Consider the following 24,877-nt stretch of genomic DNA (forward strand, 5'->3'; position numbering starts at 1 on the left):
ATTTATATACCATACAATTTACCTATTTGAAGTATAAAAATCAATGTTTTAAAAAATTTTATTGGAGTAAAATTGCTTTACAACGTTGTGTTAGTTTCTTGCTGTACAGCAAAATGAATCAGTCATTCATATACATATATCCACTCTTTTTTAGGTTTCCGTCCCATTTAGGTCACCACAGAGCATGGAATAGAGTTCCCTGTGCTATACAGTAGGTTCTCATTAGTTTGTGTATTTCATACATAGTAGTGTACATATGTCAGTCCCAATCTCCCAGTTCCTCCCACCCCCTCCCCTCTTGGTAACCATAAGTTTGTTCTCTACCTCTGTGACTCTATTTCTGCTTTGCAAATAAGTTCATTTCTACCTTTTTTCTAGATTCCACATGTAAGCGATATGATATGTGTTTTTCTCTTTCTGACTTACTTCACTCTCTCTCTAGGTCCAGCTACGTCTCTCTCTGCAAATGTCACTATTTTGTTCCCTTTTATGGCTGGGTAATATTCCACTGTATATACATACCACATCTTCTTTATCTGTTCCTCTGTCAATGGACATTTAGGTTGCTTCCATGCGCTGGCTATTGTAAATAATGCTTCAATGAACATTGGGGTGCATGTCTCCTTTTGGACCATGTTTTTCTCTGGATATATGCCTACAAGTGGGATTGCTAGGTCATATGGTAGCTCTGTTTTTAGTTTTTTAAAGAACCTCCATACTGTTCTCCATAGTGGCTGTACCAGTTTACATTCCCACCAACAGTGTAGGAGGGTTCCCTTTTCTCCACACCCTCTCCAGCATTTATTGTGAAAATCAATGGTTTTAATACCATTGTACACAGTTGTACACCGATCATCACATCAAGTTTAGAACATTTCATCACCCCCAAAAGTAACTGTATCCTTATTAGCAGCCACTCCCCTTTTCCCACTACCCACTCCCCTACCCTCAGTCCTGGGCAACCACTAATCTACTTTCCACCTCTATTGATTTGCTTATTTGGGACACTTCATGTAAATGGAATCATACAATATATGGCCTTTTGTGACTTATCATAATGTTTTCAAGGTTCATAGAAGTTGTAGCATGTAACAGTACCTCATTTATTTTTATTGCTGAATGATATTCTATTGTATGGATACACTACATTTTATCTATCCATTCTTCAATTTATGGACATTTATGTTGTATCCACTTTTTAGCCATTACAAATAATGCTGCTATGAACATCGCATATAGGTTTTTAAAAGTAATTTATTTACTTTTGGCTGCATTGGGTCTTCGTTGCTATGCATGGGCTTTTCTCTAGTTGCGGAGAGCAGGGGCTACTCTTCACTGCGGTGCATAGGCTTCTCATTGCAGTGGCTTCTCTTGTTGCGGAGCACAGGCTCTAGGCATGTGGGCTTCAGTAGTTGTGGCTCACGGGCTCTAGAGCGCAGGCTCAGTAGTTGTGGCACACGGGCTTAGTTGCTCCGCGGCATGTGCGATCTTCCTAGACCAGGGCTCAAACCTGTGTCCTTTTCACTGGCAGGCAGATTCTTAACCACTGCACCACAAGGGAAGCCCTGTATATAGGTTTTTGTGTGGACATGTGTTTTCATATTTGGATTATATATCTAGGAGTGGAATCACTGATTCATATGATGTGTTTAAGCTTTTGAGCAACTTCCAGGATGTTTTCCAAAGTGACTACACCATTTTTCATTTCCACGGCAGTGTGTGAGGGTTCCAATTTTTCCAGATTTTTACCAGCATTTGTAACTGTCTGTCTTTTTAATTATAGCCATCCTAGTGGATGTGAAGTGGTGTCTCATTGTGGTTTTGATTTGCATTGCTTTGATGGCTACCGATGCTGAGCATGTGTTTGTTGACCACTTGTGTCTTCTTCTGAGAAATGTCCATTCAAATCCTTTGTCCATGTTAAAATTGGGCTACTTATCTCTATATTATTAAGCTGTGAGTGTTCTTTATATACTTTGGAATATAAGTCTGCTATCAGATATATGATTTTCACATTTTAAAAAATATTTATTTATTTTGACTGTGCCGGGTCTTAGTTGCGGCATGTATGTGGGATCTAGTTCTCTGACCAGGGATCAAACTCGGGCCCCCTGCATTGGGAGCGTGGAGTCTTACCCACTGGACCACCAGGGAAGTCCCCGATTTTCACATATTTATCCCATTCTATGAGTTGTCTTTTCACATTCTTGGTAGTGTCCTTTGTAGTCCTTTTTAATTTTGATGAAGTCCAACTTATCTATTTTTTCTTCTGATGCATGTGCTTTTGGTGTCATATATAAGAAACCATTGCCTAGTTCAAGGTTGTAAAGGTTTACACTTGTGTTCTCTTCTAAGAGCCTTATAGTTTTAGCTCTTACATTTAGGTCTTTGATCCATTTTGAGTTAATTTTTTGTACATGGTGTGAGGTAGTCCAACTTCGTGTTTTTTTGTTTTTTTTTTTTTTTGCATGTGGATATTCAGTTGTGCCATCTCCATTTGTTGAAAAGGCTGTTCTTTCCCCCATTGAATGGTCTTGGCACCCTTGTTGGAAATCAGCTAACCATAAATGTGAGGGTTATTTTTTTTCTGGACTCCTAATTCTGTTCCACTGATCTATCCTTATGACAGTACCACCCTGACTTTATTACTATAGCTTTATAATAAGTTTTGAACCTTATTATCCTTTTAATATCTGTGTAATCTGTAGTGATGTCACCTCTTTCATTCCTGATATTGGTCATTTGTGTCTTCTCTCCCTCTCTTTTTATATTTTCTTTCTTTGATCCATCTGGTTAGAGATTTTTCAATTTTATTGACCTTTTCAAAGAACCAGCTTTTGGTGTGTCTGATGTTTCTCTATTACTTTTCTGTGTTCTTTTTTATTGATTTCCCATCTAATCTTTATTATTTCCTTGTTCTTACTTAGTTTGGTGTAATTTGTTCTTCTAGTTTCTTAAGGTAAAAGCAGAAGTCATTGGTTTGAGACCTTTCTTCTTCACTAATGTAGCCCTTTAGTGCTATAAAGTTTCCCCAAAATACTGCTTTAGTAGCATCCCAGACATTTTGATATGTGATGTTTTTGTTTTCATTTTCATTCAGTTCAAAATTTTCTAATTTCCCTGTTGATATCCCTTTGACCCATGGGTTATTTAGAAGTGTATTATTCTGTTTCCCAATATTTGGGGATTTTCCAGGGATTTTTCTGTTACTGGTTTTTACTTTAATTCCATTGTGATCATAGAATGTATTTTGTATGACTTGAATCTTTTAAAATGTGTTGAGACTTTTTTAATGGCCCAGAGTATGGTCTGTTTTGGAAAGTGTTCCATGAAAAGAATATGTATTCTGCTGTTATTGGGTGGAGTGTTCTATAAATGTCAGGTCAAGTTGGTTGATGATGTCATTCAAGTCTTCTGTATCCTTATTTATTTTCTGTTTTACTTGTTCTATCAATTATTGAGAGAGTGATATTGAAATCCCTGACTGTAATTGGGGATTGTCTGGTTTTCCTTGCATTTCTATCACTTTTTGCTTCATGTATTTTGCACTTTTGTTATTAAATACACAAATATTTAGGATTATTGTTCCTCTTTTTTTTTTTTTTTTTTTTTTGCGGTACGCGGGCCTCTCACTGTTGTGGCCTCTCCCGTTGCGGAGCACAGGCTCCGGACGCGCAGGCTCAGCAGCCATGGCTCACGGGCCCAGCCGTTCTGCGGCATGTGGGATCTTCCTGGACTGGGGCACGAACCTGTATCCCCTGCATTGGCAGGCGGACTCTCAACCACTGCGCCACCAGGGAAGCCCTATCGTTCCTCTTGATGGATTGACCTCTTAATCATTATAAGATGACTTTCTTTATCCTCTAAACATACTTTTTCTAAAGTAAATATAGCCCTCCAGTTTTCTTCTTTCTTTTCTTTTAATTTTTTTAAAATAATATTTATTGATTTATTTATTTGCTGCCAGAGGTCTTAGTTGCGGCACGTGGGATCTTTCATTGCAGTGCCTGAGCTCTTCATTGCGGTGCATGGGCTTCTCTCTCATTGTGGCACCCAGGCTTAGTTGCCCTGCGGCATGTAGGATCTTAGTTCCCCGACCAGGGATCGAACTGGTGTCCCTGCATTGCAAGATGGATTGTTAATCACTGGACCACCAGGGAAGTCCCCCTCCTATTTTCTTTTGATTAGTGTTAAAATGGTCTACATTTTTCCATCCTTTTACTTTTAACCCACTTGGTTTTATTTTTATATTTGAAGTGCATTTCTTGTAAGCAGCATATAGTTGGGTCTATTTCTTTATCCAGTCTGAAAATCTCTGCCTTTTAGTTGGAGTATTTAGACCATTTACATTTGATGTGATTGTTATATGGTTAGGTTTAAATCTTTTATCTTGCTATTTGTTTTCTACTTGTCCTGTCTGTTCTTTGTTCCCCCTTTCCTCTTCTTCTGCCCTTTTTTTAGGATTAATTAAATGTTTTTATGATTCTATTTATCTCTTGTTGATTATTAGCTATAACTCTTTGCTTTGTTATTTTAGTTATTCCTGTATGGCTTATAGTATACATCTTTAACTATAACTCTTTGCTTTGTTATTTTAGTTATTCCTGTATGGTTTATAGTATACATCTTTAACTTATCACCATCTACTTTCAAGTGATATTATATCACTTCATGTGTAATATAAGTCTGTTACATTCTTTTTTTTTTTTTTTTCTGTGGTACGCGGGCCTCTCACTGCTGTGGACTCTCCTGTTGCAGAGCACAGGCTCCAGACGCGCAGGCTCAGCGGCCATGGATCACGGGCCCAGCCGCTCCGCGGCATGTGGGATCTTCCCAGACCGGGGCACGAACCCGTGTCCCCTGCATCGGCAGGCGGACTCTCAACCACTGCGCCACCAGGGAAACCCAGACTGTTACATTCTTATTCTATTATATTATGCATTTTACTTTTACATATTTTAAATACAACATGACATTATTATTATTTTTGTCTAAACAGTAAGTTATCTTTTAAAGAAATTTAAATAATGAGAAAAATAATCCTATGTATTATTTTGTAGTTACCATTTCCAGTGCTCTTCATTCCTTTTTGTAGATCCACATTTTTCTCTGGTATCATTTTCCTTCAGCCTGAGGGATGTTGGCTTTTCTTTTAGTGTGGGTCTGCTGGTGATGAATTCTTTCATCTTTTCTGTCTGAAAAAGTCTTTATTTTTAACCTTCATTTTTGAAAGTTATCTTTGCTAGACATAGAATTCTACGTTGACAGATTTTTTTCTTTCAAAACTTTAAAGATGTTGTTCCCTGCCTTCTCACTTGCATTATCTTTGGCAAGAAATCTGCTGTCATTCTCATCTTTCTTCCTCGGTATGTAACTTTTCTTTTTAACCTGATGGCTTTTTAAAAAAAAATACTTATTTATTTATTTATTTGGCTGCACCAGGTATTAGTTGCAGCACACGGGATCTTTGTTGTGACATGCAGGATCTTTAGTTGCGGCATGTGGGCTCTTAGTTTCGGCATGCGGGATCTAGTTCCCTGATCAGGGATTGAACCCAGGTCCCTTGCATTGGGAGCATGGAGTCTTAACCCCTGGACCACCAGGGAAGTCCCTTAACCTGATTGCTTTTAAGATTTCCTCTTTGTCACTGGTTTTGAACAGTTTGATTATGATTTACCTTGGTATAGTTTTCTTCATACTTCTTGTCCTTGGGATTCATTGAATTTACTGGATCTGAAGGTTTGCAATTTTTCACATGATAGAGTGACACTCAGGAACAGAGAGGAAGTACCAAGCCAAAAAACATGGGGAAAGCCACTTCTGACTTAGTTTCCCTGTCAGGTAGGCTGAGGGATACCTGCATTTGAGGGCATTCTGTTTTCCTTATAGGACTTGATTCTAAGATCAAAGTACACAGTGACAGAGTGGCTAATGTGTCAGGTAACTCGGTACAACCCTTAACTTGTTGACTCAGCATCTCTTCTGGTTCCTTCTGTGTTGAGACATGGGGCTTCCAGCTGGGAGGACATTAGGCCCTGGCCAGTCATGCCTCAGATCCACAAAGGTGCAAATTGAGAAATTGAGACCCCCTTTTTTTAGGACAAGTTGGTATAGAATTTTTTTAAATTAGGATTTAAAAAGCTTAGGATTTTACATATGCTTGACCTGGCAATTCCAGCACCAGGAAGTTATCATAAGAAAACAGTTCAGATTATTAGAGCCAAAAGATGTGAGTTTGAACCTGGCTGGATCAGTGATCAGCTTTGTGACCTTGGACATATTACTTTACCTCTCTGAACCTACATTTGCTTATCTATAAAATAGGGATTTTAATCATTGTATTATCTTGCTGTAGTGAGGATGAAATGAGATCATGTGAGGGTTAAATGAGGTAATGTGTACCAGATACTCAGCATAGGGCCAAGTACAGAGCAAATCTTGTGCTGCTGGGCAATGTTTTGATAATGATTATATATGGAAAATAAAAAAACTAGAACAACATGCCCAGAATATCAAAAATGGTCACCTCTGGGAGAGGAATCATTTTATTTTCTAAATGCTTTTCTGTTTTCTTCTAGTTTTCTACAGTGAACAAATATTGCTTTTATAATGAGGAGGAAAAAAAAGATGGCAGTTAAAACACAATGTGTGTCATTCTTCCAAAACTTCTTTTGAAAGGGGTGAGAAACCCAATGGACCAGGCTAAAGGTGGGAGCGGCAGGGCTGGAGAAGGGCCAGGTGACCAGTCCTCCACCTCCAAGGCCAGAGCCTGGGTTGGAATCTGAAAGGAGGCTGTGGAGGGAGGTGTGGGAGCATATAGAATTCAAGGTCCACTTACGGTGTGCCTCAGTCAAGCATCTTTGCTGCTCTGTGCCTCAGTCCCCTCATCTGTAGAATGGGCATATAAGAGGCTGTGTCTCATAGGGTTGTTGAGACTTTAGTGACTGTTTCGTTTTTAGCACAGTGCCCTGTGAACAGTGTCAGCTGTTGTCATTGTTATTATGACTATCCTTATTATAGTTATTCACCATTGCCTCTAGTGCAGGTGGTGAGGGGCGGGGACTGGCCAGTCCAAAGTGGGGCTCCATCTCCCTCACAAGATGAGAGATGTGAGAGAGACAGCTCAACCCATCTGGAGACCCTTGGGCAGGCCACCCCATCTCTCTGGGTCTTCTCTCTGGGCCTCTGGTTCCCCCTCTGACCAGTGGGGACGCTTGTTTCCACATGTGAATAATAAACGGGCCCCCATGACCAATGCCTACACACCAATGGCACCTACTGTTGGTTCCCTTCCCTTTGTGGATGACACCTGTGTCAGGGAGAAGAGTAGGAGAGGCCATGTGGCCAGGCTGGGTGGGGTCAGGCACTCCAGCCACCCAGAGGCCGGTGCCCCAAAGCCCCAGATGTCCCTCCTCCAGCTCCCTGATGGCCATGGAGGGAACGGGAGCAACATGGGAAAATTAATCTTCCTCATTAAGTCACTTTGTTCTGGAGTTGTAGCTATTAGCCCTGCATGCAGTCGGAGCCCGGCAGGGGTCACCCAGACTGCTGGCCCACTGCCTGCCCAACCTCTGCCCAGTACTTGCTCTGTCCCCAGGGAGAGGGGCCAGAGGAGGGGGTTCCTCTAGCAGCAGAGTTCCTTACGTCACTAAAGACGGAGGCAGAAATGGAAGCCTTGACTTCTGTTCACTTACTGACTCACAGTCATTCAAAGGCTGTTTCTAGAGCACCTACTGTGTGCCAAGGAGACCGCACCTTCCATATACTTCGCATGTATATGGGAAGAATGGGGGGCAAGTAGCAGGAGATGAGGTCATAGAAATAAAGGGGCATATAGCTGTAGGAGGGACTTGGCCTTTTCCCTGAGTCAAGCCAGAGTCGTTGGAGAGCTTGGGGCGAGGAGGCCACGTGATCAGATTTGCATTTCATGAGACTTTTCTTCTGGAGAAGGGGCGCCATGAGGAGGCTGGCTGGGCCAGTCATCCCAGCAGTGTAGAGATTGACCAGGGAGGCGTTGAGAGTTAGGAGTGCGGTTACCATGGGGATGAAGGACCGATCAAGGAGCTGGGCAGGGCAAAGGGTTCATGTCCTTCCAGTGAGTCCTTCCTAGTCTTTGCGCCTCATCTTCCTCACCGAGAAGTGTGCTGATCTACAAGGCCCCTCTTCTGTCAGCTTGCAGCCTTTCCGCTGCCTGGCCCATGCCTTGTCCCACCCATCCCAGGCCTCGCTACAGTGAGGAGCCAAAGCCATGATCATGAACCTCAAGGACTATAAGATTGGCTTTGTATGTCACTGTTGACCAGAGTTTGCGTATATCTTAGCTCCTTTCATCCCCACGGCACCCAGGGTAGGTAAACAGAAGTCTTCACATTTTACGGATGAGGAAACGGAGGTGCAAAGAGGTGATGTTTCTTACCCAAGGGCACAGAACTAGTGGCAAGCAGAGCAAGGATTTGAACTCAGGTCGGATGGCCTGCCAAACCCATCCTTCTCCATTATTAACTGTTCCAGTGGTCCCTCCCAGCTCTGGGTTCAGTGAAATAAGCACCGGCAAGTGTTGGGCGCCTACTGTGTACCAGGTGCCATGTTGGGTGTGTCACTTAGCATCATCTTCCGTCCCTGCCAGCCCCAGGAGGGAGTGTCCCCATTTCACAGGTGAGAAAATGGAGGCTCAGAAGGGAAAGGAGTTGCCCAAGGTCAGAGCTGGCCACCCGGGTCTCCAGTCTCTCCAGCACCTGCTATCTCATCCCAGCCCGCACCCCCCCCCCACCACCCCCACCAATCAAGGGCCCCTTCCGTCCCTGCCAGCCCCAGGAGGGAGTGTCCCCATTTCACAGGTGAGAAAATGGAGGCTCAGAAGGGAAAGGAGTTGCCCAAGGTCAGAGCTGGCCACCCGGGTCTCCAGTCTCTCCAGCACCTGCTATTCCCATCCCAGCCGCACCCCCCCCCCCACCACCGCCACTATTCAAGGTCCCCTCGAAGCCAATGACCTCAATTTCCCAAGGTAAGGCATCTTGTTAGCATCTCAAAGAACCTTCTGCCTGCTGCCATGTATATTCATGGAGGTTCAAAGAGGAAGCTCCAGACAGGAGACTCTTTTCTTTCCTTCCAAGAGCAAATTCTCACCCTCTCAGATGCAGGAAATGTAGTCTGGCTGGGAAAAGACTTTATTTCTTTTTCCTTTTTCACCAGAGTTGGTAAAAGAAAACTGCTACCTCCAGCTCTGACGTCTGAACGTGATGGGTTCAGACTTTGCCTGGTTGGTTCTAGAAGTTGGGAGGGCATCAGAGCTGCTGGCTGAGTAGCGTCCTCTGTCCTCTCTCCAAGGCCATCTGGTCCCTCTTTGAAGTGACAGAGAGCAGAGGTCAGAGTGCAGAGGGGGCCTCGCATGCCAGGGTTACCTACTCACCCAGCTTAAAATGCACCACATAAATGTGGCTCTTCTCCCTGCCTTTGTGTATGTTTGAAAGTTTTCTTAAGAAGTTAATAAAGGAGTTTTTTTAAAAAAACACTAAAAGCAAAAAACAAACAAACAACCCAACTCTGTAGGCGGATGTCCTTTGCGGGGAGGGCCACCCCTTCTGGGCGTGGCAGCCCAGGCTTTCATAGTCAGGCTTCTCTAGTGCTGGGGCTACAATGAGGGTCTGCTCCCTGACACTCCCTCTTCACTCCAGCCTTTGCACGTGCTTTCCCCTCAGACCTCATGAACTCCTGTTCATTTTTCAAGACATTTCCCATGTCACCTCCTCTCTGAAGCCTTCCCTGATTCCTTCAGGCAGTCACACCTGCCTCTCTCAGAGCCCCTTGTTCATCTTCCCTCACCAGCAGCCCCCATCAGTGCAGGAACAGTGCTTTAGGAGCTATGCTCTGTTCTTAACCCAGGCTATGGCTTTGATTCCTCATGCAGTGGTCCCACATGTTCATGAGGAAACTTAAGGCTCAGAGAGGTGAGGTCACTTGCCCAAAGTCACACAGCAAGTGAGTGGTGGGGTGAGGATCCAAATGAATGTGTGGCTACATGGCCCAACCCCCAAACCACTCCCCGCTCTGCCCTGCGTATCACACCATGGCACTTTGTAACACAGGTCTTTCTGGCTTGATCGCCCCTGCTGGCCTGTAAGCCCCCAAAGGGTGGGTCCCAGGCCCTGGACCCTGTGTACCCAGCTCAGTGCTGGCACCAGGGAGGCCAGTGAAAACCTAGATCCGAAATGGGTGAAAACCTAGATCCGAAATCTTGGAGACCATTTTCCCTCGTCCCTGCCATTATAGAGTGAAAGCAAAGGCTTGGAAGTCTCATGGAACCCCCTGTAGAGGCCTCAGGAGCAAGAAACCCAGGGAGGCTAGAAAGCCACCACCCCCAGCTACCCACAGGATGACCAGATATTTGCGGAGAAGTGGCTCCTTGGATGGCAGGGAGGGAGGGAGGGCAGGGCTCAGTAGACAGCAGGGAGGTCATGGTTGCTGGATCGTTCAGGAAGGATTGATTGAGCACTTACTGTGTGCCAGGCACAGTGCTAGGCACTGGGGCAAAGCTGCAAACAAGCCGGACCCAGTTCGTACCCTCACAGGGATCTCATATGTGAGGCGGAGGGTAGCCAGTCAAGAAATTGACAGAAATGCTACAGCGTTGGAAAGAATGATGGGAGGGGTCTGGGGAGGGGGGCAAATATCCGAGGCTTTCAGGAGGTGGTGTTGAGACTGAGCTCTACCAGGTGAGGGAGGCTGTCAGGGAGGTATGGGCTGCAGGGTCTCCCAGGTGGGCTGTGCAAAGGCCCTGCGGTGGAGAAAGTCTGGGCTCACTCAGGAACAAATGAGAGGGGGGTGTCCCTGAGGGCAGGGGCGGGGGTGCCAGAGGAGGTAGGGAGCCACTGGTGAGATCTGAGGGGGTGACAGTAGAGGCAGCATTCGGCTTGAGCTTACTTGCAGGGACCCAGATGAACATGGAGACCCCGGGTAGGAGGCTGGTGTGTTTTTCAGGGGAGATAAAAGTGGACCAAATCAGGACAGGTGCTGTGGATGTGGAGGTGAGGGGCCAATTAGATTTTAGTGGCAGGGCCTGTTGGCTTTGTGTTGGGCTGTGTAGGGGGACAGGAGGGGGACACTGGCTCCCAAGACGGGGGCTGGGACACACAGCTAAAGCCCTCCGTGTGAGGGTCCCCAAAGTGGCCCGGGGGCCGCTGAGTCCCTGGCACAGGGTGGTCCCTTTTTCTGAATCCATCCCCTCCCAGCCTGTGTCTGGAACTGACGTGTCTGTTGGAGGTGAAAATTGTGCCTCCTGCCTGCGCCCGAAATTGCCCCCTGGGGGTGGCAGAACACCAGGTGCCCATTTTAATTCTCCGACTGTCGTACTGTTTTATTGTTCCTATCTGGGATTTTATTATTATTGCTGCTAATGGTTTGAAAAAGCCTTTTAATTAAAGCCACAGGTTGGAGCTGGTGCCCAAGCCACTGGGGTGGGTGGGAGGAGACCTTGCTGAGTACTTGCTCCCTGCCTTACAGAGCTGGGGGCTTCTGCGCTGGGGTCTGGGGTCCCTTCCGCAGGAATACTAAAGCAGGAGGCCCTGCCATTGAGACCATGACAGCAGCCACTGTGGGGCTTCAGCCCTCCTGTGATGCCACCAGAAGATTGTCCCAGGATGGGTCACATGACTTTCGTTTCCTGTTCAGAACCTTCTGTGGCTCCCTAGTGCCCTCTCCTGCAGGAGGCTGTGGGCCTGGTGGTGGAGAGCTTGTGGGACACATCTGGGTTTGAGTCTTGTCTTTGCCACATACTGGCTGCAGGCCCTTGGGCAAATTGCTTAACAGTCCTCAGCCTCAGTTTGCTCATCTGTAAAATGGGAATGCCGAGTTCTTGCCTCGTACGTAAGGTTGTTAAGAAGAACAGAGGAGATCCAAGCATCTGGCCCATACTGAGCACTCAGTGAGTGCTCAGGGTTATATGGTTGTGATTGTCAAGACTGTGAGGCTCACACAGCATGTGCTCTATAAACATGAGCTGCCCTTTATCACTGATGTTGTCACTCTTCTCTTTCTCTTTTCCTCCTCTTGTCCTGGAACATGCAGGAGACTGGACCTGCCCTTTACCTTTGCACATGCTGTTTCCCCATCTTTGGTGCCTCCCTCCACCCTTGCTCATTCTTCCTGGGAAGCCTTCCCCACCCCCTCCCCGGGACCTGGGTTCTCAGAGCTGCCCCCTCTTAGGGGCCTGGTCTTCTGCCTTTAATTGCTGGTTTATTCCCAAGAGTTGCAAACTCAGGTGCCTGCATGACCTAGCAGATCAGGTCAAGAGGAATGTTATGGAGGGAAGGACTACAGCCCTTCTGTAAGACTCTTGTTTCTAAGAGCTGCTCCCATCCTGTGGCCATCCTCCCACCTCCCCAGTTACGTTTGCCAATCCAGTCCAGACTTATTGAACATCTATTTTTGTGTTGCCCTGAGCTACAGGGTACTTCCTCCACTGACTTCCTCCATTTTCATCCTTGTAACCACCTAAGACATCTTTCTGTGCTCATTTGATGGATAAGGAGACAAAAGCTACAGAGCTGAAGTTTTTCACCACGAAGGTCACCCAGTTGACAACTGTTGATGCTCCATCTGGTGCTCACTCCCTCGACCAATGTTGGCAACTGCATCAAAATCAAATTTCTGCCCCAGGGCCCTTGCACTTGCTGTTCCTTCTGCCTGGAACTTTCTGCCTGCAAGATAACCTGCAGAGCTTCCCCCCTCACTTCATTCAGTCCTGAGTTCAAATGTCACCTCCTCAAAGAGCCCTGTTCCACCTTTTATCCTGCTTTATTTTGCCTCATGACAGAGGTCACACCTTGAAATATTATACAGTTGTTTGTTTAATTTCCATCTCTCCCAGTGGACTTCAAGGTCACTAGCCACGTTCATTTTGCTCACCTCTTATCTCCAATCCCCAGAATGGTGTCTGGCATAGAGTACCAATAGGTTTGTGGCTGAGTGACTTTCCTGGTTTGCAGACTCTCCATGTGAGTGGGACTGGGTGGCAGGGGGAGGCATTGAGGTTCTCAATCCCAGGGGCAGGGGAACTGGAAGGCCCAGCTGTGCCCCAGAGGAGGCCGCACCATCAGCATCTCCTCCCTGCACTGGTTTCCTTTGCTCCCTCCATGTGCCCTGACCTGACTGTGGCCCTGAATCCAACCAGAGTGGACAACGGTCCAGCTTTGCTCCTACCTGCTGGACCTTCTGGGGCTGCTGGAGCCCGGCAGACCCCACACAGACACCCCACCAGCACCTAGTCTCTGTCTCTGCCCTCTCCCTGCTGTGCCCACACCCCTGCCTCCCCCTAACAGCTAATCCATTGGAAGCTTTTGGACTTGGGGGTAAGAAAGGGGAGCTGGGAAAATGGGGGAGGGTTGGACTCAGTAGCTACAGCGTTTCCCACATTCTCAATCAGGATGACTAAACCCATTTTGCAAGTTAGAAAGTAAGGCCCAGAAAGGTTAAGTTACTTGCCCAACGGACAGAGCCCAGATTCAAGCCCCACGTTATTCACATGTCCATGGGAGGTCAGACATGTTCCAGGCCTGAGGGCAAAGCTAGAACCCATGGAGTGTTTTAGGAGTTACTGCCCAGTCACCTAAGAATTCATTCAAATGACATTATTGAGTCCAGCGCCATGCTGTGGGGAGGAATCAGAGGGCAGTTGTAGGTGCAGTGGAGGCCGCTGGGACTGCTAGGGGTGGGCTCCGAGAAAGTCCAGATTTGGGTCTTGAAGGATGATCAGGCATCCCCTAGCAGTTGAGGAAGGAGGGGAGGGAAGTCCAGGTAGAGGGGAGGCTTGAGCCTTTCAGCCGTGAACAGAGATGCCTGAGGGGAAGGTGGGTCAGCAGCCCCTTCTGTTTCGGGGCTACTGGGAGCTGGAGGGTGGGGTTTGGGCTCCTCTGGCATTTCCTGGCTCTGGGATCCTAAGGGTTGGTTGCTGCAGTAGAGGTAGGAGTTGTAGTGATAACCCCTCCCCTCTGAAGGAGGAGCTTCCACGCAGGGATGTTTAAGCCCAGCCTTCCTCCCCCCCCACCCCCCCCACCCCCGCGCTGTGTCCCGGGCCCGCAGGTAGGCCCACTCCTCTACCCTCTGCGCCTCTCCCAGGGGAAGAAGGCCCAGGCTGGTGTTGCCTTCCACCTGGGCTCAGGCGTGAGGGGAGCTGGTGATGCCGTGTGGCACCCAGAGGTCCTTACTCCGCCCAGGAACTGGGGGTCTGGCAGGCCTGAGTTCCTGCCCTGGGCTCCACAGCCCGCATCATGTAGGCCAGTGGTTTATGCCTCTGAGCCTCAGGGGCCTCAGCTGTCCAGGAAGCGGGAGGGTCAGAGGAGTGAGGCGGCTGCTTCTTAGACCGTGTGCGCAGTGGGAAGCATTGTCTGCTCAGAGCTGGGTGCTGGCGGAGAATCAGCCACGAGTGCGAGGGGGAGGCAGGGAGGCCCATCTGGACTCTGCTGGAACAATAGTAAAAGTCACCAATTTAGTCAACATTTATCGAGCACCACCTGTGTGCAAGGCCCTGTGCAGACTGGCCTTACCACAAAAATAAATAAATGCAACTGTGCAATAAAGTGGAGGGTCCCAACCTAGTCGGGGGTTGGGAAGTCGAGCTAAGCTCTGATCAGTGACAGCTACCCACGTGGAGACGGAGGGAAGGGCCGGGGCAACAGTATGTCAAAGGTGCTGAGGCAGGAGCAAGCAGGCCAAGTTTGAACCCGGGAAAAGCCTCCGAGGCTGGCGCGCTGTGAGCCAGGGGAGTGAGAGCGAGAAGGATGAGGCTGAGGGGGGAGCCTGTGGCCGCTGCAGAGCTGGAGGCAGGAGCAGGGAAGGCAAGGAAGCGGGAGTAGCCTGTGGTGTCTGATTAGCATATTCATGATCACGCCAGCCTCATGAATATGCTAATCACTCCTGGGAGGGGAAGTGGGGGGTGGTGTCTCCTCCCTGTGGTAGATGGAGGCCTAAGATCCCAATCCCCTCTCCTTCTGGAAGTGGAGCCCCAAGTAGGGGTGGGGGCCCCCCACGTCCTCAGGGTCGGCTCCTCCCTTCTGGCTGCCCGCCAGTCCCTGCACACCCTCCCTCTCTCAGGAAATCCCGGCTGTTCAGGAAGTGGGGATGGTACGGGAGAGTGGTGTCCCTGGGACACCCGCACACACGCTGAGGGCCGGGCCCCATCTTGTGACTCGCTTGCACGTGGCCGGCTTCAGTTCAGTGACTCACGTTCCGTGGGGCACGTGGGGGGGTGGGGGAGCTCAGGGAGGAAGCCAGGGCTCCCTACGTCACCAGCCCCAGGCCCAGTGCCTTGGACACGTGCACCCAGCTGAGGCCAGGGGTTTCCGCTCGTCTTGAGGCACTTCGGTCCCTGTGACCACACCCACCCGGGCCCCTGACTGTGAGTCCCCAGGGGGCAGGGCTGAGAAAAGTGAGAAGAGAGAGGAGAAGCTGCTTCCCAGACAGCGCCCCCCTCCAGCCTCCCGTGAGACCCCAGGCAGTCCTCGCGGCTAGGTCTGGCCCCTCAGGGGGCGGTCAGGAGGCTAGATGGGTGAGGGGGTCAGGAGCCAAAGTGCTTTGATGCAGGTGCTGCGATTCAGTGGGTGGAGGGGGTGGCATTATTAGCTGTCACCGAAGTAGTGAGTCAGGCACCCCTCCCCGCTTTGAGTCACAGCCCCAGGGGGTGAAGGGGAAGGGGAACGGTCAAGGTCACATGAGAGCAGTTAGGGCCAGACCTCCCCAAGCTCCCCCACTGCTCCCCCAGGCTCCTCCTGGAGCAATTCGTCTGCTCCTTGGTAGCTCCGAGGAGAACCTGGGGCATTTCTGTCACCCTCTTTGCATAGAGAGGGAAACTGAGGCCCAGAGAGGGGACACACGCCCCGCTGCTCAGTCCTCTGTGCCTACACAGCCCTCTCTTCAGGTCCTTGAACACTACACCGAGCTGCTCCCTGCCCCAGGGCTCTTGCTTGGCTCTTTCCTGTCCCTGAAACCCTTCCCTATTCCTTCTTATCCATCAAGATTCTCAGCTTGCTGTCCTTTTCAGAGGGGCCTTCTGTAACCCTGTCTTGGCCCCCTGGTTTTCTCTGTCCCATGCCTTTGGGACACTTATCACGATTGATAACAAGTTTTTTTTTTTAACAGTTTTGTCTCTCCCCTTCGCTAAAAGGTAAGCGCTGTGAGCTCCAAGTCCACATCCATCTCGTTCAGGGCTCTAACCCAGCACCTGCCGTAGAACAACAATGACAATAGAAATACCGGGCATTTTCTGAGCATGTACTCCATGCCGGGCACAATGCAAACCCCTCCAGAGGCCTTGATCCCTCAGTAACCCTTTGAGAGAGGCACAGTTTCCATCACTCCCGTTTTAGAGATGAGGAACGCTTCTGCAGGAAGGAGACAGGATTTGGTCCTGGGCAGTCTGCCCAGAGCATGCACTTCCATATAGGCCACTGGGCTCTCCCCAGTCACTCCCTCTGCTCTAATGCACACAGTAGGTGCTTGATAGCTATTGGCTGGGTGAATGGATGGGAAGACAGGCTCCTCCCAGGACCACCCAGACTTTGAGGGAAGAGCCAGCCTGTCACCCCAGCTTCCACCTCCCAGTGTTTTCGGATGCTACTGGGCATCATCCTCAGCACCCAGTGGGCACCACAACAATTTCCCTGCTTCCTGCCTCCCGGCAGTACAGGCTCAGCTCCCCGGGGACACCTCATTAGGCTTTCTCCTCATTACTTTGAGCAGATTGAAGAGTGGGAACGCAGACAGCCTGTTGGATCCGGATGTCGGGATAAGAGGTTTAATTTCCCAGGAGCCTCTGGCAGCTGGAGCAGACCCCTGAGGTCGGAGAGGGGGCTATGAACACAGGCACAACAGCCATTAGGGGTCTTCCCAGGGTTGAACGGAGCTGGGCGGTGGCCCTGCATGCCTTCTCCCTGGGCTGGGGTCTCCCTGGTGGAAGGGGCAAAAACAGAAGTTTTATAGCCAGGGGCCTCCACACACTTGCTGTGTGACCTTGGGCAAGTCACTCCTCCTCTCTGGGCCTCAGACTCCTTTTTGATAAATGGCGGGTGCAGCATGGCTCCAGTCTTTGCACACTGTGAGGACCTGGGAAGCTGAGGGGGTGCCTCCAGAGGGAGTAATGGGAGCATTTGTTGACTGAATGGGGAGGGAATAGACAGGGTGGGCGCGTGGGTGCGGCTGGGAGGGGGACCTGTCAGGACAAGGGGAGTCTGTTAGGGGCTGAAGTCTTAGCTTGGCAAGCACCCTAACGTTGAAGGCCAAAGCTGCCTGGCAATAGCCTCAGTCCCGCCGATGTAGATTAATGGCCACGAGATGCCTGGGTGCCAGCAGCCGCTGCACTTGGTGGAATTAGCTGTGATTTATGGGTTTGGGCCCCTCAGGGAGCAACTGTCTGAGCTCAGAGAAGCCTCAGAAAAACGTGTCAAGCAGGGTGGGGCCTGGATGGAGGCAACCACAGCCAACTAGAAGGGGCTCAGAGACTGACTTCTCTGACCCATGGTCCTGGTGGGGGAACCGAGGCCCACTGAGGGCAGGTGACATGCCCAGGGCCACTCAGCAGAGGGATTCCTCAAAGTCAGGACTTGTTACTCTGCCAGTTGTATGCCCCAAGCTGCCTGGCGCACCCATTTTGTACCCTTGTTGTTTGCCAGCAAAGAGGCTTCTCCCGCTAACTGGCAGCAGAAACCAAAAGCCAGAGCTGGTGTGCGGTGCTGGGAGGTACTTTAGTCGTCAGGGAAGGCCGCTCAGAGCAGGTGACATTTTATCTAAGCCCTGTGGGATGAGAGGGAGCCAGTTGTGTGAAGGTAGGATCGGAGGTGAGACAGGGGCTGGTACGTTCAGGGAAGAGCGAGGAGGGCAGGGTGGCCACGGGGGCTGAGGGGGAGGGGCAGGGTTAGTGATGCTGGTGAGAGGAGTGGGGGCTGATTAGACCCCCGAGGGGTCTTCCAAGTCCCAGCCAGGCGTTCGGGCCTCCTCCTAAGTGCACTGGGAAGGCTCTGGAGGTATGTGAACAGCTCTGCTTTACATTTTCCAAAGACCCCTCCTGCCTCTATGTGAAAAGTGAATTGGAGGGGCCCACGGGGCAATGGGGAGCCTGGGATGGTGGCTGCTGCCGACTCTGGGGCAAAGGCGTCCAAGGAGGACCCAACCGTGGAGCTGGGTTTTGTCCCTGGGATTCTCCTTTAAGCCTCTCACCACTGTGTGGGCAGCAACCAATTCTAATGTCTCATAACCCATTCCAGTCCATGATCCCCTCGATGCCCTACTCTAGGGCCAAGGAACCCCCTTTTGTACAGGCAGTACCACATCAGACAACTTTTTGACTTGCTCAAGGTCACCCAGCTTGGAAGGAGCAGAGCTGGGACAGGAAGCCAGGTTTCTGGGTCCCCCCACTCTTTAATGCCTCCCCTGCCCCTTATCCCCCACCAGAGGTCAAGGCTGGGCCTCCTCAAAGGAAAAAAATTGGGGTTTTGAGGCTGCTGGGAGCCCTCTATTGGGTGGATTTGAACTATATCTGCATGTGCATATGTGCGTGTGTACACTACACTCAGCAGGAAATTTGGGACAGGAGCAGCTTAGGTGCATGTCTGGACCTCCTCTTTGAGCAGCTGGAAGACCAGGCCAGAGCTGGAGGGGCCCCAGCAGTGCTGCCCTGGCCCGCCCTCTTCCTGGCACTTAGATGCCTGCTGGCAAGGGCACTGGCAGGCAGTGAGTGGCCGCTGGCCCATGGCTACAGCTGACACATGTTGTCTCTGGGCCACTTCACGTCTCTGCTTTTAACAGAGGACCCTCCAGCAGAACAAAGGGATCACCTTGGAGGGAACTGCCTGACTGCAGTTCTGGCTGCTGTGGGCATGGGGGAGTCCTGTTCACCTTGCCACGGGGAACTTGGTTTGGAGCAGTGGGAAGAGATCTGCACTGGGAGATGGGACCCTGGGTTTCCTGGGGACTTGTGGTAAGTCAGGTCCCTCTCTGGTTCTGGTCCACAGTTTTCCCATCTGAACAGCTGAAGTAGAGTGGTATAGATTTGGTGATTTTAAAGGCCCATTGGTCTGAATCTCTGCTCCCCACTTCGCTAGCTGTGTGATCTTGAGCAGCTAACTTCACCTCTCTGAGCTTCAGAATGTCTTTTTTTTTTTGGCTGCACTGAGTGTCTTACAGGGATCTCAGTTCCCTGACCGGGGATAGAACCCGGGCCACGGTGGTGAAAGCCCGGAATCCTAACCACTAGGCCACCAGGGAAGTCCCAGAATGTCTGTATTCTTATCCTCATTTTAGTACTTACTTTGCAGGACTTCTGTGAGTAGACGCAGGTAAAATTCTTGGAAGACCTGGCACACAACAGGCACCCAGTCATAGTTAGCCTCACGAATAATAACACACACAATCTAACATTAATAGCTAGCATTCATTGGGCCCCTCCATGCACCACATACTTCCTGTGCATTCACTCTTCAGTGCAGACCCATGAGGTCAGAATGCTTATTGTCCCCGGTTTACATTGAGGGAACTGAGGCACAGAGAGGCAAAGGGCTATCCTGAGATCACACTGCTGGGAAGTGTGGAGCCTGACTGGCCATGGCTCCCTGCCTGTCCCCAAGTACTAATCTTCCTTCTTGAATTCCCAAACCCCAGCAGAGTCAGCTCCTGGAAGTGTTTGCCAAGGGGAACCCTGTCTTAGGAGAGCTGCTGGGGTTTCAGCACCATGGATAGAGCCCAGTGACCACCGGGCCCTGGGAAGAACGAAATGGCTCTCAGCTGTGGCTGGGGCCCTGGATGGCAGGTCATCTTCAGGGGGGTGGGACCCCCCACCTCATCCTCACCATATGGAGATAGCAGGGCTCTGGATGAGCCAGCAAAGCCAAGGGTCCACCCCTTCCCCTGGCTCAATGAGTCCACTGGATACAGAGCCTCGCCTTCCTAGAAGGCAAGGAGCCAGGGTGCCACTTCCAGGTCCCAGCATCACCACATGCCCATCCTAGGCTCTAGCGTTACCATGGCAACAGGTAGCGGTTGCACACCTGAAGATCTGGCTCTAGGAAACTCAGGCTGACTTGGCCTTGGGAAACCCAGGAGCTGAGTTTGAAGGGGTCGCCACTGACTCAGCTCTCCCTCCAGCCCACTGTATAGATGGGGAAACCAAGGCCCAGAGGAAGGAAACCTGGATTCCTGGGATGTGCTAGCTGGAAAGTTTCCAGGGGTCAGCTGGCCCCACTCCTCCATTATATAGATGAGAAAATTGAGGCAAAGGGCAGTCATCAAGGAGATCTGCAATAAGTCCTCCTGCAGTTGTCTTCTGGAAGCATTGATTATTTTCCTTCCTCATATGTGCCATAATTTAAAAGTATGTGGTTTTGTGTGTTTGGTGTTTCTTCCCTGCTGGCAGACAAACTGGGGCCAGGGTCATTTGTTCGTGGCCATATCCCAGGGCCAGTGCACACCACAGTGGTCACCATGGTGTAGACTCTGGGGCCAGTTGGCCTGGGTTCAGATCCTAGCTCTGCCACTTACCAGGTTTGAGACCTCAGGCAGGTCCCTTCTCTGTGAGCCTCAGTTTCCTCATCTGTGAGATGGGGAGAACGATGGCACCTGCCTCATGGGGTTGCTTTGCACGTTTGCTCAGTTGGTAGGAGCACTGAGCCTTGCGGGTGGCAAGAGCCAGCCAGTGTCAGCTGTTGTCTCTGTTACAAGTTTGTGGGCACTTGATAAATGGTGAATGAATGACCAAGCCCCGTCATGAGGGCTTTCCTTCAGGACATCAGGGGCAGCCACCTCCTGATTCTATGACGTTTTTCATTCCAGCAGATATTTACTCCTCACCTGCCTTGTTAGAGGGCCTTGAAATTTAGCACATACTGAAATCCCTTGGAGAGACTTGACATTTCAGATTCCTGGCCCCATCGAGATTCCTGGGATCTGAACTTCTGTGGGCAGAGTCCAGGGTCCGCATCATTATGAGCACCCCATGCTTGTCATCACTGGTGGGAGACTGTTGTGGCTGCCTAGAGGGGTTCAGTGATGAACTGCCCTGCAAGCACGGACTGACGGGCTGACGGGCTGCTGAGGCAGCCCTGTTCACCCTTAGCAGGACCTCGGGCCTCGCTCCACAGGCGCTGGAAGCCTGAACAAGGTGCTGAGCCCAGGGGAGGGAGGGGTAAACCCTAAAGAGGAGCCATCAGGGAAGGCCTCCTGGAGGCAGTGGTGTTTCAAGCAGGCCTTGAAGAGTGGGGAGGATGTTGCCCAGCTGAGATTGGCAGCTGGAATCATGGATGGGGGAGCAGCACACACAAAGTGGTGGAGGCAGGAAAAACAGGTTTTGCCTGGTGTGTGTTGTGGGATGAGCTAGTAGATGATATATTCTGAGAAGTGGGTGGGGTTTATGTGGCTCACCAAAGACCTTGAATGCTACACCTTATACAAGTCCTTTCACTTCCTTTCTCTGTCTTCCTTCCATCACTACAAGGTCTTAGGACCCATTTATTCAACCCCCGACCCCAATTATCCTCCTTCCCAGCCCCAGGCCTTCCCCATTCACTTTCTCCTCCTTCTCATCCATACCCTGACCTTGAAATCTGTTCCCTATGAAATGGGAAGTCACAATGGCTGAAAATGGGTTGATTATGGTGGGAATGGGGTCCTGGCAGTGAGGGGGTGTGTCTTGTAACAGGACTTTCCAGTACCTTAGCCCAAGACGAGGGCTCTAGTGGTGGGAACTCAGACATGACAGAGGAACAGGGAGGAGGCCAGCGTGGCTGCAGTGCCTTTTCATGGGTCATTATGAGGATAAAAATGGATGATGCCTGCAAAGTATCCAGCGTTCATACTGGCACATAGTAGGTGTTCAGTAATTAATGTGCCCCTGTCATGATTTTCCCAGGTCAGTTCTGGAGTAATTATTAACAGCTTCCCTTTCAATCTTATAAGCTCCTGGTTTGGAAGATAAATTATACAGTCATTGCATCTATCAATAATCGCTATTTCTTGGGAAGCTTAATTCCCTAAGGTGCTTCTGGGAGAGCAGCATCCCCAGAATCTCCAGTATCCCCAGGAGATGGCCACCTTCCTCATACCGACATCCTGCCCGCCCTAGCCCCACTTTCCTGGCCCTGGAGGAGCAGCCCCAACGGGCACAGTGGTGCTCACGCCAGCCCCCCGTCCCCAAGCGAACAGGAGTGTCAGCATCTCACAGTTGCCACATTTTCAGCATGGGAGTCCTGGGTGGCTGCGTGATTTCCCCAGCTGTGTCTCTGAAGGAGGTGCCTGGGGACAGGAAAGTGATCTGCACAAGGAGGCAGGAGGTTGGCATGTGCCCAGCCTGGTTTGTCCCCCTTGCTCAATTTGACCTTGGGCCTGGCTGGCTCCATCCCACCCTTGGCACCAGTATCTTATGTGCTGGAGAGGCAGTTCCCCTGTGGATGGGGGCGCAGAGACGAGGTAGTGGATGAGTTTCTCGGGGCTGTGGGACTTGAGCAAGTGCCTGGGTTGTGGTGAAGACAGTCCCTCCTGGGCAGGGCAGTGGGGGTGGCCTCCTGCGATCTCATCCATCACCCTGGCCCTGGGGACATTCTCTCCTCATGTCAGCACCTGCCCCGTCCTGACCCTTCTGAGACTCAGAAGGCAGCTTCTTTAGATACCTGGACTGGCAGGTGCTTGACAAAATGTGGGCCTCACTTTCTTGGCCTGTAAAATGGGCCTGATATTACTCAGCTGTTATTTCTATGGGGAGATCAGATGACATGATGGCTGACAAGGGGCTGGCCTGCCCACAGTACCACCAGGTGGGGAGGGAGTGGGTGATGATACCCTTTTGTTCCCACGGTGTCAGCACAGACCTCTGCACACAGTAAGTGAGTACTCAGTGCGTCCTAGCAGCAGATGGCAGGGAGGTGACATGTGCTGAGGGCTCTGTCTCCCCTTTGGAGAGGCCAGAGAGGGATGTAGTCACTGATGCCTGGCCCCTCCTACTTTGGGCGTGAGGCCTCTGCTGCCCCCAGAGGCTGGTCTGGCGGGGGGGGGAGGGGGGCACTGTTCCCATAAGGGTGACTTCACGGTGCCTGTCACCTGGCAACACCATGCGCCCCTAACTCAGGAACCCTGAAGACCTGAGGGCTCAGATGCCAGGCCAGGGAAGCTAGAGTTGTGATGGGGTGTCTGTGGGCCCAACAGATCTAGATTTTAATGCCAACTCTAATGCATGCTGCCTCTCTGACCTCAGGCAAGTCATTTTGCCTCTCAGAGCCTACAGTTCCCTCTGCAAAATGGGGATAATGGAAGAGGGTTCACAGAGTTAGGGAGACCCGATTACATGGCACAGAGGAGCGAGTAGCACCTGCTGCTGCTGGGATTACCCTTATCTTCATGTCAGCTCTGCCCGTTGGCAGGACCTGGCATGTCATTGTAATGATGCTGTAAATGGCAGATGCCCTACAAGACATTAGGGCAGGTGCTGGGGCTCATCCTGTCATTTGCTCAATAAGTATTTATTGAACATCTTCTATGTCCCAGCCACCGGGTTGGGGGCTCCAGATACATCAGTAAGGAAAAGAGACAGTGTCTTCCCTGCTGGGCTTACTTTCGGGATGGGACTCATGGAACCAACCAGTAGGTATGATGTACTAGAATCCGGGTGGTGTTGCATGCTATAAAGCAGGGCAAAGGGACAGAGAGTGAGAGCACGGTTAGACAGGGGGGTCCAGGTCCAGGATGGCCTCTCTGAGGAGGTGACTTTTGGCAGAGACTTCAAAGAAATGAGGGAGGGTGGGAGTCATGTGGATATCCAAGGAGCAGCGCTCCAGGTGGTGGAAACAGCAAGTGCAAAGGGCCTGGGGTGGGAGTGGATTGTGACAGAAGAACAGCTGGGAGGCCAGTATAGGGGGGAACAGAGGGTACTTGATTGGGAGAGTGGTAGGAGGTGAGGTCAGAGGGCACATGGAGGCCAGATGTGTTTGGCCCTATAAGCCAAGGCATGGTCTTTGTCTTTTCACTACTAGTGAGGTGAGAGCCCTGAGGGCTTTGAGCAGAGACTTGCATCTTAACAGGATCCTCTGGCTACTGTGTGGAGACCAGGCTGAAGGGATCAAGGGTGGAGGCAGGGAGGCCATGGGGAGGCTACAGCTCTAATCCAGGAGAGAGACAGTGGTGGCTGGTACCAGGTGGCAGAGGTGGAGGCGGCAAGGGGTGGTTGGATTCTGGAGATGTTTTGGAGGTAGGGACAACACGATTTCCTGATGGATTGGATGTGAGGAGAGAGAGACTAGGAGGAGGGAAGAGGAGGAGGGAGGGGCAGAGAGAGAGAAGGTGTTAAAAGCCACAAGGCTGGGTGAGGTCACCTGTGTGGGCAGAAAGGGGACTGAGCCATGGTCACTTCAGGGAGCAACATTTGAGTGACTGTAAATATGTCTGGTGAACTGAAAATTAGGATGTGGGTCTGAGTTATAAACGTAACACAAAGACGTAAAGAAGAATAAAATATTTTCTATCATAAAAACCATTGGAAGGGGCCACAGAAATGAGCTGAGTGGTCAGGAGGCCCAGGTTCCATGCCGGCCCCCCGTGTCTGCTGTGTGGCCTTGCTTAGGCACCTGCCCTCTCTGGGACGCTGATTCCTTTTGGAAGGTCTTGACTCTCTGACTAATGGGTCATCCTTCAGGCATCTCCCATGGAGACACTAGGGCAGCCGTGAGGCTCCAGAGGGCCTGCATTTGTGGAAGCAGGGAGGAGGGGTGGGCAGGGGAGCTGAGGGTGGGGAGAAAGCTGGCATGGAGAGCTCCTTCACTGGAGGTTTGCAGACAGGGAGGCCACAGCTGAAAAGAGGAGAGACTCATGCAAAGCCGTGGCAGGTCCTGCTGGGATGACTGAGACGGGGCAG

The sequence above is a fragment of the Physeter macrocephalus genome, chromosome 14 (assembly GCF_002837175.3).
Source record: "Physeter macrocephalus isolate SW-GA chromosome 14, ASM283717v5, whole genome shotgun sequence".
In the NCBI taxonomy this organism is placed as follows: domain Eukaryota; kingdom Metazoa; phylum Chordata; class Mammalia; order Artiodactyla; family Physeteridae; genus Physeter; species Physeter macrocephalus.